Consider the following 13,798-nt stretch of genomic DNA (forward strand, 5'->3'; position numbering starts at 1 on the left):
ATTATTATTATTTAAAGTCTCCCATATTAATAAATAAATAACAACATATTTTATATTATCATGACGAGATGCACGTGGGGTTAATATATGTGCCACGTGTACCCTTTGATGATCAAATATCAACGGCATGGATCTTCGTCTCATGCTACCTACTTCTTTTTTATGATTAATTTACAAGTTCCTTTCTCGAGTTATGTTATATGTATTCAAATTCGAATTCGATTGTTAATCATTTTTTACTTTTTTGTGTGTTTATGACACGTTGATGATGGTACATTAGTTGTCATTATTTTATTAGTAGGGCAGCCACCAAACCTTTGATTTGATTGAACCCAGGGGATACTGCTTTACTTCAAAACTTGCGTGGCAACGACATTTATTGGTCCCATCACCGTGGCTGTGGTTGCTCTTAGGTAAACTCGTTTTAAGCCCTGTCCAAACTCCTAGCCGACCTCAAATAATTGTAGGTAGTATATTCGTTGGATTTTTCTAATCTCAAACATACCTTTAAGATGTGACGTTGCTTGTTTGAATTTGGAGTCGTTAGCTTACGACCTTTCTCTTCTTTATTATTATTATATATGGGTCAGGTTCAAAGGACAACCATTTCTACACACATATAGACAACGTGTTTTGTCTCATATGGGCAAAAGTGTTAGGAATGGACTGATTTTTTGTGAGGATGATCTCTGTGATGAGGGGATCATCCTGGCAAAAAATCATCCCATTCCAAAACTTGTAACCCCATCAAAATTGATTTACAAAAATTGGACGATTTATAATTTTTCAACAAAAATTGGACGGTCTAGAAGTTTCATAATGAGCTGATTTTTGGCAAGGATGATCTCCTCATCACAGAGATCATCCTCACAAAAAATCAGTCCATTCCAAACATTTTTGCCCATATAAGACAAAACACGTTGTCTATATGTGTGTAGAAATGGTTGTCCTTTGAACCTGACCCATTATATATATATATCCTATATGGATTAGGATCCGTATACACATAAAATTACTCATAAGATTACAATATGTTTTATCTTATATGGGTAAAAATGTTTGGAATTGACTAATTTTTTGTGAGGATGATCTCTATGATAAGGAGATCATCCTTTCCAAAAATCAGCCCATTATGAAATTTCTAGTCCCATGTTTATAAGTTAAAAAATTTTAGATCGTCTAATTTTTTGTAAATCACTTTTGATGGGGTTAGAAGTTTTGGAATGGAATGATTTTTTGTAAAGATGATCCCCTCACCACAAAGATCGTCCTCACAAAAAATCAGCCCATTCCGAACCTTTTTAACCATATAAGACAAAAACGTTGTAGCTTTATGAGTAGCTTTATGTGTGTATGTATATATATATATAGGATGGGGTTCCGTAGACACATAAAGCTACTCATAAAACTACAACGTTTTTGTCTTATATGGTCAAAAAGATTCAAAATAAGCTGATTTTTTGTGAGGATGATCTCTGTGGTGAGGGGACCATCCTTGCAAAAAATCATCTCATTCCAAAACTTCTAATTCGATCAAAACTGATTTACAAAAATTGGATGGTCTAAAAATTTTCAACTTGTAAACATGGGGTTAGAAGTTTCATAATAGGCTGATTTTTGGCAAGGATGATCTCCTCACCATAGAGATCATCCTCACAAAAAATCAGCCCATTCCAAACATTTTTGCCCATATAAGACAAAACATATTGTAGCTTTATGTGTATACGGATCCTAATCCTATATATATATATATATCTAGGATTAGGATCCGTATACACATAAAGCTACAACGTGTTTTGTCTTATATGGGCAAAAATGTTTGGAATGGGCTGATATATATATATATATATATATATATATATATATATATATATGGATTAGGATCCGTAAACACATAAAGCTACTCATAAAGTTACAATGTGTTTTGTCTTATATGGGTAAAAATGTTTGGAATGGGCTGATTTTTTGTGATGATGATCTCTATGGTGAGGAGATCATCCTTGCCAAAAATCAGCCCATTATGAAATTTCTATTCCCATGTTTATAAGTTGAAAAATTTTAGACCGTCCAATTTTTGTAAATCACTTTTGATGGGATTAGAAGTTTTGGAATGGAATCATTTTTTGCAAGAATGATCCCCTCACCACAGAGATCATCCTCACAAAAAATCAGCACATTCCGAACCTTTTTAACCATATAAGACAAAAACGTTATAGCTTTATGAGTAGTTTTATGTGTTTACGGAACCCCGCCCATATATATATATAGGGGACGGTTCAGCAACCCTAAAGTTTGCCAAGTTTGGTGCCAAACATTTTTCAAAATATGGGTTAGAAGCTTTGGAATGAGCTACTTTTTTGTGAGAATGATCTCTATGATGAGGAGATCATCCTCATCAAAAATCAGCTTATTCCAAAACTTCTAACCCCGTCAAAAGTGATTTACAAAAATTGGACGGTCCACGATTCTTCAACTTGTAAACTAGGGTTAGAAGTTTCAAAATGAGCTGATTTTTTGTGAGGATGATCTCTTCACCGTAAAGATCATCTTCACAAAAAATCAGCCTATTCCAAAACTTCTAACCCCATCAAAAGTGATTTACAAAAAATGTTTGGCATTAAACTTGGCAAACTTTAGGGCTGTCGAACCGCTCCCATATATATATATATGAAAATATTCGACACCCTACTATTTATCCTGTGTTTTGTCCTACATGAGTTAAAAGTTTTGGAATTAACTAATTTTTAGTAAAGATGATCTGTACTGTTAGAAGATCCCCCTCACCAAAAATCAGCTCATTTTGAAATTTCTAACCCCATGTTTACAAGTTGAAAAATCGTGGATCATCCATTTTTTGTAAATCATTTTTGATGGGATTAGAAGTTTTGGAAATCATTTTTACCAAAAATTAGCCTATTCCAAAACTTCTAACCCACGTAGGATAAAACACATTAGGCAAAACGTAGGGTGTCGAACAGGACTCATATATATATTCTTTCTATATGGTACGTTGATTCACTTATGAAGTTGACTTCACTTAGTTGAGATTTTGTAGAGAAACCGACCAAAAGCCAATAGATCAAGGCCACTTGCCTAGGATTTAATAAATTTTTGTCTAAGGATACATTTTTCTAAGAAAACCCAAACATCTCAACCGTTTATTTGAGGAGACTATTATTTTCCATAGGCAAACAGCAGCCACACCAATGATTGGGTTGGTGGCCGAGTAAATAAGGGTCTTGCTAGGGTGACATTGGATTTGCTGTGTTTTTTACATTTTTAACGTGAAGGTGCGCACATAAACCCCAGATGTTGTTTCCTCGTAATATGCAAACGAATAAACACATCTATGGTTATATGCACACCTCCATGTCAGAAATGTAAAAAAATAACAGTAAATCCAATGTCACTCCAGCATTAGTGAGTAAATCATGCCCAAACAACACCATTATATCATGATATAAAGTAATCTCACAATTCGCCAACCAATTAAAAGTTAATGTTTCTTATCTCATATTTTTAAAATCTCAAAAATTTCAATAATTTTATTTAAAATAATTAATATTTATTAATTTTGATATGACACACCTTCACGTAAAAGTGAATAGGAACCATAAATGTTTTTCACTTGTATATGAAGGAAAAGCATTTATGATTTCCATGCATTTTCACATTTGAATGTGTTGTGAGGTCCAATCTTCAAGTCACTCCAACATTATTCTTTAAAGTTGTTATGCAATTTTTACAAGAGCCCTGATAAAATGACTTGTCAGGTGGCATACTCAATCGACTCATTGACGTGGACAAGTTTGAAAATGATAGATTTTTTCTCCTTGGGACACACGGCAAGACTCTCGAGATACACTTTTTTTTATGAGAAAGTGCAATCGTATATTTCAAGGCAAAAAGATCTATGATTCAGAAATTGTTACATCAATAAGTCGATTGAGTATGCCACCTAGCAAGTCATTTTATCACGACTCTTTTCACAAATCAAGTTTGAACTTTGAAGTGGTCAGCTCCCATCAATTCACATGAAACATGGTCCTTCAACTTTTGCTAAATATCTCCCCAATGATATTTTCAAAGTCATTTATGCCTCTTTACCTAGGTTTTCTTTTACAGACTAATGAAAAATGATTTTAAACCTTTTAAGGGTTTTTTTCCAAAATCGATCATTTACAACCTCTGATAAGTTGATATGGCATTTACATGGATATTCATTAATCTATAAGGAAAGACTTCAGTAAAGGGGTGTTTAAAAATATAAGGATATGTTACAAATAATTACTAAAAAGGTGGAGGGGCATGTCATAAAAAGAAAGGACAATGACTGCCAATGACTCTTTATTGAAAATATGCAACGAAAAAAGTGGGGTTCATGTAAGTTAACTTAGTAAAATATTAACCTATTAAGAATCTTTTAAAGATTTTTTTGAAAGGAAAACATATAAAATACCCTTTTTAACAATTTAACAAAATGATTTTATCTAAAAATATATCAAGTCAAATAAACAATTTGATCAATTTATTTAGTTATTAATACTTCTGTAAAAAATAAAAAAAAATAAATCTATTCATAAATTCAATATAATTTTATTTGACCCATTTAACTCGACTTGCTAATTTTTGAGTTGAATCAATTTGATGAATCTTCAAGTCGACTTTTAAAATTACGTTTAATTATTTATATATTTTAATAAATCTAATATACATAGGTCAAATCAATTTAATGATGATAATGATCATACGCATCCCTATCATCCTCTCCTATGTGAGTTAAAAATAACTAATTTTGGAAAAAGAAAATAATGATTTTTTTTTTAAATCATTTTTTTCATTGTTCTATGAGAGATTTCCGTAGTAAAAGGGCATGTCATTAATTTTAAAGCATAGGAGTGAACCTCAAAAATCATTGAAATGATAATTAGGGCATTTTGACTTCCAAAATCCTTTTCAAACTAATACTTGATAAAATGGGTGCTAAAGAATCCATAATTTTTTAGAAGGGGCTTTTTGATACATATTTTCAAAAAAAAAAAGTTTTTGTAGTTATTGTCCCTAAAAAGAATTACATGTCATATTGAAAATAGGGTTCACCAAAATTTGGTTGGTAGAATCAAATTTTTTTTCCAATTTAGTTTCTACAATTTAAATAGGAATTGTGATAATCTAACTTACTCACTTGGCATACTCAATCGACACCCCTGATGTGATAGGTTTGGGAATCATAAATCTGCTTTCCTTGGGATACAAAACCACAATTTCCTGTAAAAATGTGCAATTTTATATTTAGAAAATAACATATCTACGATTTTCGAGCTTGTCATGTCAGGGGTGTCGATTGAGTATGCCATGAGCCTCAATAAGATTACAAGGACTCTTTAAATAGGGACATGTTTGTATTATTTTAGTTAGACTTTTCATATGTTCCAACTCTAGGGTTTAAAATGGGTCGGATTTTGTCTGAAATTCGAGTGATCCAAATCCGATTTTAAGCGGATTTGATTTTTTTAAGTATATCCGAATTAAAACATGGGTCGGATATGGGTTGATGTCCCTTTGACCAAAGTCGGGTACGGGTTAGATACATACCCATCCCTATATCCACCTATATTCGAATGATATATTATTTTGTATGTTGTATGTTATATTTTTATATTTTTTATTATATCATTAATTAACAAATGAGTATTAGGTATAATTGTTAAAACTTCTTTTCAAAAGGAGAGAGGTTTTCAGTCTAAATCACATTTAAACTATATTTTTCAATAAATTACTTTGTAATGATTTGAAATTATCCGACCTAGCTGACTCGAATCAATTAATTCGATCAGATCGGATTCGAATATAAGTTTAATGAAAAAAAATGGATATGATTTGATCTAGTAAAATCTAAGTTGAATCTGAATTTGGACCCGAGTTAAAAATCCGGATATAGATAAAGATAGACACATATCCAGCCATTTTAAGCCCCATGCAATTCCAAGCCTGCCTCAATAATTGTAGATAGTATGGATCAAGGCCACCTGCCTAGGAATTAATAAATTTTTGCCTAGGGATACATTTTTCTAAGAAATCCCAAACATCTCAACCGTCGGTTTGAGAAGACTATTTTTTCCATAGGCAAACATCAGCCACACACCGATGAATGGCTTGGCAGCCTAGTAAATATGAGTCTTGCTAGGATGACAATGGATTTTCTGTGGTTTTTACTTATCTGACGTAGAGGTGCACAGATTAACTATAAATGTTGTTTCCTTGCAAAACGTAGACACATCTACGGTTATATGCGCACCTCCACATCAGAAATGTAAAAAGAGAAATTAATCCAATGTCACTCCAGCATTAGTGAGTAAATAATGTCCAAACAGCACCATTTTATCGTGGCACAAACTAATCTCACAATTTGCCAACCTATTAAAAGTTAATGTTTCTTATCTGATATTTTTAAAATCTCAAAAATTTTGATATTTTTTTATTTAAAATAATTAATACTTATTATATTTTATGTGTAACCTTTTATACAACAAGTAAGGTTTACAGATTCTTCCGTTTATTGGAAATAAACATTTCCTAAATCTTACAAATTCTCCTTTCACATACTCCCCCTCCCCCTTCCCCTTTTTTTTTTTTATAACTGGGTATCACCATAAATAGTAGACCGGGGTCATAACTAGACTTTGCCCAATCCATATAAACTATGATCTTGTCCAAGGACTAATCTCGGGGCACATGCAATGCCTACACATTACACATATAGGGTAAGTGAGAGTGAGCCCTCACTAGTGATCCCTGAGGAATTAATGCTCATATTGGATATCAAACTCACAACCTACGAGCATTGATCGTTTATTGGTCTAAAATTGCCATTGAGCCAACCCCCTCGGAGTTTGATGATCATCCCTTTTTGTAACGATTTGAGTAGAAATAACAAATAGATAATTAATTGTATATTACTTGTTTTGAAGATAAAAAAACATTTTTTCAGTTGGATATTTAAGATTATTCTATTTATATATTATAAACCTTAAAATCATGATAGGTTTCCTTGCCCATTTTTTCTTTATCTTTATTTTCTTTCTTTCTTTTTTACAATTGCATTCAATTTTTTTTTAAGACCAAGAAGTTTATATCCAACCTAATTTTACTTTTAATTATTTAAAATATATTATTTTCAAAAATATATATTATTCCAAAATATTTAAAAAATATTCTACTATATTTCTGTGTATATATATATATATATTTTTTTTTTTTTTTGTTACTTAAAGAATCTAATATTATGAAAAAAAAGAAAAGGGAATTTACAATGATTTTAGATTTGTAATACACACATTTTTTGCGTACAATATAGTTAGATACAATAATTATTCTTTATATTTTGTTAATAAAGAAATTTTATCTAACACATAGTAAATGAAGGGTATTTTTGTCTTTTAAAAATAAATAATATTTTATTGGCATTGAATATTTTGTGTCCAACATCATTGAATAATATAATTATTCTTTTATAATTTATGACCAATCCTTAGAATATGAGAATAAACTTGTGATTTGGAGAATTTCTAACCTAGTTTAAAATGAAAAATTTAGGGTGGAGTTGTTTTAACTTTAGGGGGGCTTGTGTAAATAGTAAATGGGTTTGAGATTCACCTTGTAGAACACTAAAAAACTATCCACTTAGAACACCTTTGAAAATAGAGAGATTTATCCTGCAGACCTATCTATCGCAATTTTATTACAAAAACTCCCGTACTTTATCGAACTCCCAAATTAAAAATTAAAAATCACGGTGAAAATTAACTCTCTTTTTTTTTCCCAATTTTAATTTTTTAAAATTCGTAGAATTTTTTTCTTAATAACCCTCTTACATCAAACCATGTTTTTGGATGCCCTAATTGACTCAATAACAATCCACTCCAAGGTATGTTAAATAGCAAATTAATGGCATAAATTTAAATTTTACGACATGGATGCTCACGCTAGAGTTTGCTCGGTAACAAACATGATAAAATGAGGTTTGGTGGGTTACAAACTTCATAAAGTAAGGTTCTCTTAGAGTTGTTAGAACTCCAAGAGAGTTCTTGTAATAAAAATGCAACAGTTCAGTCTATCAGGTAAATCTCTCTTGAAAAGATGTACCGAAAAATCCCTTCTAAAAATATAGAATTTTTAATATTTACTTTATTAAATCTTAGTTTAAAAAGGATTTTTAAAGAAAAATGCCATAATTACCCTTTTAAGGATTTTTTAGGTTTGAAGAGACATGTTTACTTGAGAATTTTTTTATGTATTTCAATGTTTTAAAATTAATGGCATGCCCCTTGACTATGATCATCTCTTATAGATTAATGAAAAAAAAAAAATCTAAATGAAAAAAACAATCCTTGTTTTCTCTTCTTAAAATTAGTAATCTTTAACTCACATAGATGATGACTACAATAATGATGATGATGAGTATGATCATCATCATCAAACTGATTTGGTCTATGTATACTAGATTCATTAAAATATATAAATTACTTTATATACTTAAAATATAATTTTAAAACTCAACTTTAATGTTCATCAAATTGATTCAACTAAAAATTAGAAAGTCAACTCAAATGAGTCAAAAAATTTAATAAATAAAATTATTTATTTTAATTTTCAAAGAAATATTAATAATCAAATAAATTGATTAAGTTTTTATTTGACTCCATATATTTTTATATCAACCAGTTTGAAAAGTTGTTAATAGGGGTTTTCAGATATTTTTCTTAAAAAATCTTCAATATCTTATTAAGTGAAACTTAAATGGTCTGTATTCTTTACTAAGAGACTCATCAGTAAATATTCTCAATAAAGAGTCCTTTAAAATCATTGGCCCAAAAAAATTTAGGGAGTTTTAAGTGGTAAAATAAATTGTGGAGGCGTATTTAATGCAATCTTAGCTTGGCCCTTACGGTACAAACTAACAATGATTAAGTGGCAAAATAAGACTATTGTGGTTGACCCAATATTTACTATAAGGTGTGAGATGACAAACATTTTATTAATTAAAATTTAAGAATATTTTGGGTTCTTGAGATCATAAATCATAAATCACAAATTAGGGCGGAACTTGTGACCTTAAAACAAGATTTAAATATAAAAAAGAAAAAGAAAACCAAGACTAAAAGAGTCCATTATTTCAAAATTTTGGGGAAATCCTTTCCTTTATGTGATATGTGGAACTTAATAATTTTGTGAGAAACCATCTACTTTGTAGGACATGCAGTCCTTTATATTTTTGAAACCAATAACATCTCCCTTTGACCTCGATCTTCTCTCATAGATTAATGAAAAATAAATTAATATTGTTGTTATTATCATCATATTTTCCAAAAATTTGAGAATAACCAATTTAAAAAGAAAAAAATCAAGGGTTTTTAGATTGTTTTTATCCGTATAAAGGAAGAAAAATGCTGCAGTAACATTGAAATTAACATAATTTCACACATTGTTGATGTGGATATGTGTATAGAACCATATATACTTTTCATGGAGATACAAGTGAGAAGCATCTTTAAATCCTTCCTCCACCAAGGTGTGAAACGGTGTCAATTTCAATGTTACTCCAGTGCAACTCATTAAAAAAATAATATATCGAAGATCGAAGTCCAGGGACATGTCATCTATTTGAAAACGTGGATATTCATAAAAGGAAAATATGGAGACGTTAGGTGTAATGTGGTGGAAACAATTCTTTTGAGACGAATTATTAGATGCCTTCAACGTGCAGGCATTGATTGCATACGATATAAAAGTAGTAGGCAGGTATTGTGTCTTCTTCACATGGAAGCTGTCCCTCATATTTTGATAAATATCAGAGATATTCAATATTTTTAAATGGATGACATATCCCTCGTCCTTGGTTTTTTTTATTTTTTATTTTATTATTATAATAATAGATTAATAATAAAAAAATTAACCTGAATCCCTTGACTTTTCTTTTCCAAATATATATTCTAATTTTCAAAGTTTTGATATGAACATGAGTTGTCGTTTGTAAATTATAATTTCCCAAGTTAGATTCGATTATTCTATTACACTACACCATATGTTAGGAAACTCACCTCAATAATAGTGGGGACTCTCAATTAGTAGGCAGCCTAACATGATAATGACAATAAGTCACCATTGCATCGTGTCATAAGAAACATAAAGTAAACTAACAAATCCACTACTTAGCCCCCAAGAAAAAACAAATCCATTAAAGGGTCCTTGTTCATCAGTAAATTTTCTAGATATTTGTACATGTATTGGCCTTGCTCCTTTTTTTTTAATAGAGTTCAAAATATCACTGTTGGAAGTCAAAAACAGTTTTGACCAAAGCAATGGACCTATCATTAAGTTTTTTTTTTTTTTTGGTTGAGTCGTGATGAATCCACCCGGTCTTTCTACACAGCTGACGTGACAAGGGCACAGAACCATAGATCTTTTTCATCAGATTATATAGGAAAAACATGTGTAGTTTTGTTTCCTTATCAATTCAACAACATACCAAGATTGTGTGCATTCATTATTTTATTTTTTTTCTTAAAGATTTTTATAGAAATCTTTTTAATTTGTATAGAGTTGTGATGATATGACTCACCAAGTGGCATACTCAATCAACTCCTTGATGTGATAAGTTTGAGAATCATAGATTTGTACATCTCAGGATACATGATTGCACATCCCCATAAAAGGTATATCTCAAGGGAGTCATGTATCTCAAAGCATAAAGATCTGGGATTCCCGAACTTGTCCACGTTAAGGAGTCAATTGAGTAAGCCACCTGGCAAGTCATATTATCAGAACTCATTTGTATATTAAACAAAGTGCTAATCTTTACGAAAAATGGACGGTCCACAATTTTTCAACTTGTAAACATGGGGCTAGAAGTTTTGGAATGGGCTGATTTTTGGTTAGAATGATCTCCTCACCGTAGAGATCATCCTCACCAAAAATCAGCCCATTCCAAAACTTCTAACCCATGTAAGACAAAAATGATTGGCTAAAATGTTTGGTGCTGAACGGGACCCTATATATATATATATATCAGTCAATTCTGAAATTTCTAACCCTATTTTATAAGTTGAAGAATCATGACCCGTCAATTTTTTACCATTAGTTTGTAACCAATTTTTATGGGTTTATAAGTTTTAGAATTGACTGATTTTTTACGAGAATGATCTATTGACTATAGAGATCATCCTCATAAAAAATCAGTCAATTCTGAAATTTTTTAGTCATATTGTTTAGAATATTATCTAGGATTTTGTCAAAATAACCCGTTCCTCTACATATATATATATATATATATATATATAAAGATTTATGTACAACTGCAATTATAACTACGAACAAAGGAGGGGAAAAAATGTAGACAAAATCCTGGCCAATTGGGGCTATGTCATCCGTTTTCGGATTTGTACATCATCTCCACGTAGTTGGCATTTAGCAAGAGAATGGTGAGGTAGACAACTGGACAGGTGTCACAATGCATGTAAGGTTGAATGCCCATGCAAGAAGATGCAACAAAAAATTAGTGGGACTTGATGATACGGCCAACCACAATCTATTCTCTACTTTTTTTTTGGAGATAAGAACGAGCAGTGCTAAGATCCAAAAACAGATTCGTGTCAAATTTAAAACCATCTGTTTGAGGTCTGAAGATAGCAAACTTTAGTAGAGTAGAGTTGTGCTCCAAAAAACTGAAGGTTCTAACTAATGGGTTCTCTGATGGGAGGCTGGGACTCAGCTGTCCAAGATCCTAAAGTTGGTAATCTCCCTAGACTCTCCCTTTCTTTTTCTTTTTTACTCTGATAGATTATGAATTTCTAGAAATTATAACCCCCAGACCTCTCAACTTTTAAATTTGACCACAATTGCAACTTTGCTTTGCTTGTGCCTAGGCAGTAGTACAAGTCCAATCCATTTCCGTTGAATTTCTATCTGTTTTGAGTACCCTATTATGAGTCCAACTCTCAAGTACTCCAAGACATCCTCCATCCAAACAGGCCCTTATAACTGATTATTTTAATACTTATACTCTCAAACTTGACATCTTCCATTTTTGCTTATTTCTCCAGTAGATTTCAACTGAACAGCAAAAAAGAATTATGCTACCAAGCCCAATGCTTGTGGTGAGGCACAGAAGATGAAAATGATAGTTGGTTTTCTAGAATGGAAATACCTATACATTGGTTGCTGCTGACTATAGTGGATCTTTTCAGTGACATTAGAGAGGAACAAGTCCTTCACCAAAAGAGAAATAGAGACTTACTGAAGATCAAAGAAACAAATCGAGGAAGAACATCTCAGATCAATTTTGGGTTCACCAGAACAGGGCAGTCAGGTCCAATCTAATACACATTCCCTATGTGTTTGCTTGCATGTCCCAAATATATCTCCCAGCCTATCAACTTGTGAACTCGGATAAGGGTTTAAGAAGAAAAAAAAAATGACCCGACTCAGCTGAGTGTCCCCATGCTTTTGCAAATTCTGTGACCTGCAGTGACTATCGTGTGATATGCACGGCATTATCCCGACTTATCTGAGTACCCAGTGAACTCAAATGAGTCAAGTTCCTTTACCGAGTTATAAGATATTGAGAATGAAAGAGTTAAGATTTTTAGAATGACTGGATATCTAGATCATATCTTATTGTTCTATGCTTCCATACTTCCTTGGAGAAATCTCAAATGACTTTGTCAATGCAAAACCCATTTGATTATCAAAACACTGATCTGTATTCATGACAGGAGAGCAAATATAAAGAATCAGGACGCTATCAAAGATCAATTTTGTTGCCTGTGACATACACAAGGGAGAACTTCCTGAATGTCAACTCCTTAACAACTCCAGAGAAGCTTGAAAAGTACTGGTGGGTGTGCGTATATCGACCTAATAACCAATCCCCAAGTTTCTAGTTCTCTCCTTTGGATGATTACTCATATACTCTGGTCTCTTTTTTCTCACAGGTGGACTAGGAGCAACTGGGCATTTCTCAATGAATGTCCTGTCGTAACCACATAAGGTCCTTCCTACAAATACAAATCACAGAATCATGTCACCAGCTTCAGCTCCTTGAATCCAAATACTGGTCAGGGAATGAGTATATGAATAGACATCTACTTCCAATGCAAAAGTAGTGTCACAATGCAGTTTAATTTTGTGTCAATATGCCACACCAACCATACTGTTCAAAATACCTCGAACTGGTAGTTTTATACTATTGGTAGGTAGGGAAGGGTATGGTGCTAATGGATTCCACTGTAAATTAGACGTTAAAGGTATATTTCTAGGTATGAGATGAGTTTGTGTAGGTTAAGAGAGTGATTTGGTTGTATACGAGGTTGAGTACAAATGATAATAGCAAACAAGTGTTTTAGTTCTTTAGTTTTAATAAGAGTGATGAGAAAATATAGTTTTGATCTTCAAGAACTCGTTGAGTTGGACTAGATGTGCAATCAAGTTAATTCAATCATATAAAACGTATTGCAGGTAAGTAGAATATAAACTTTAATTTGCTGTGTTTCCATTGAACTGGAGTGGACTTATCAAGAAAGGAATCAACTCCCCTTGTGGAGGAAGTTGTAGTTTCAACCCTGGTTATTGTAACCTTAAAATTATTGTGACAGTAGACTCAATAAGTTTAAAGATAAATAAGAAAGAGCGGTACCGTGCTAAATTGTCACTCATGACATTTTCTAGTCATCTTGTGTGTGCTGTAGCTTGTAACATGCAACACTATTGATGTCCACACCTACATTGCTGCACATTCGAA

The 13,798-nt window shown here is 31.9% G+C and overlaps 1 long non-coding RNA gene across 5 annotated transcripts; it reads left to right on the forward strand.

Moving 5' to 3' along the window:
* Nucleotides 1-10,486: 10,486 nt before the first annotated feature.
* On the forward strand, nt 10,487-13,455 carry LOC147407367 (uncharacterized). Of its 5 annotated transcripts, none has more exons than XR_015176775.1 (4): nt 10,487-12,367; nt 12,774-12,895; nt 12,993-13,316; nt 13,367-13,455. It is a non-coding gene; the product is annotated as an uncharacterized LOC147407367 (long non-coding RNA). The 5 variants fall into 5 exon arrangements; XR_015176777.1 differs by having other exon boundaries at nt 10,487-12,155; nt 12,246-12,367; nt 12,993-13,455; XR_015176774.1 differs by having other exon boundaries at nt 10,487-11,791; nt 12,102-12,367; nt 12,993-13,455.
* Nucleotides 13,456-13,798: the final 343 nt, after the last annotated feature.

The sequence above is a fragment of the Akebia trifoliata genome, chromosome 3, assembly GCF_017979445.1.
Source record: "Akebia trifoliata isolate Shusen 1 chromosome 3, ASM1797944v1, whole genome shotgun sequence".
Lineage (NCBI taxonomy): Eukaryota > Viridiplantae > Streptophyta > Magnoliopsida > Ranunculales > Lardizabalaceae > Akebia > Akebia trifoliata.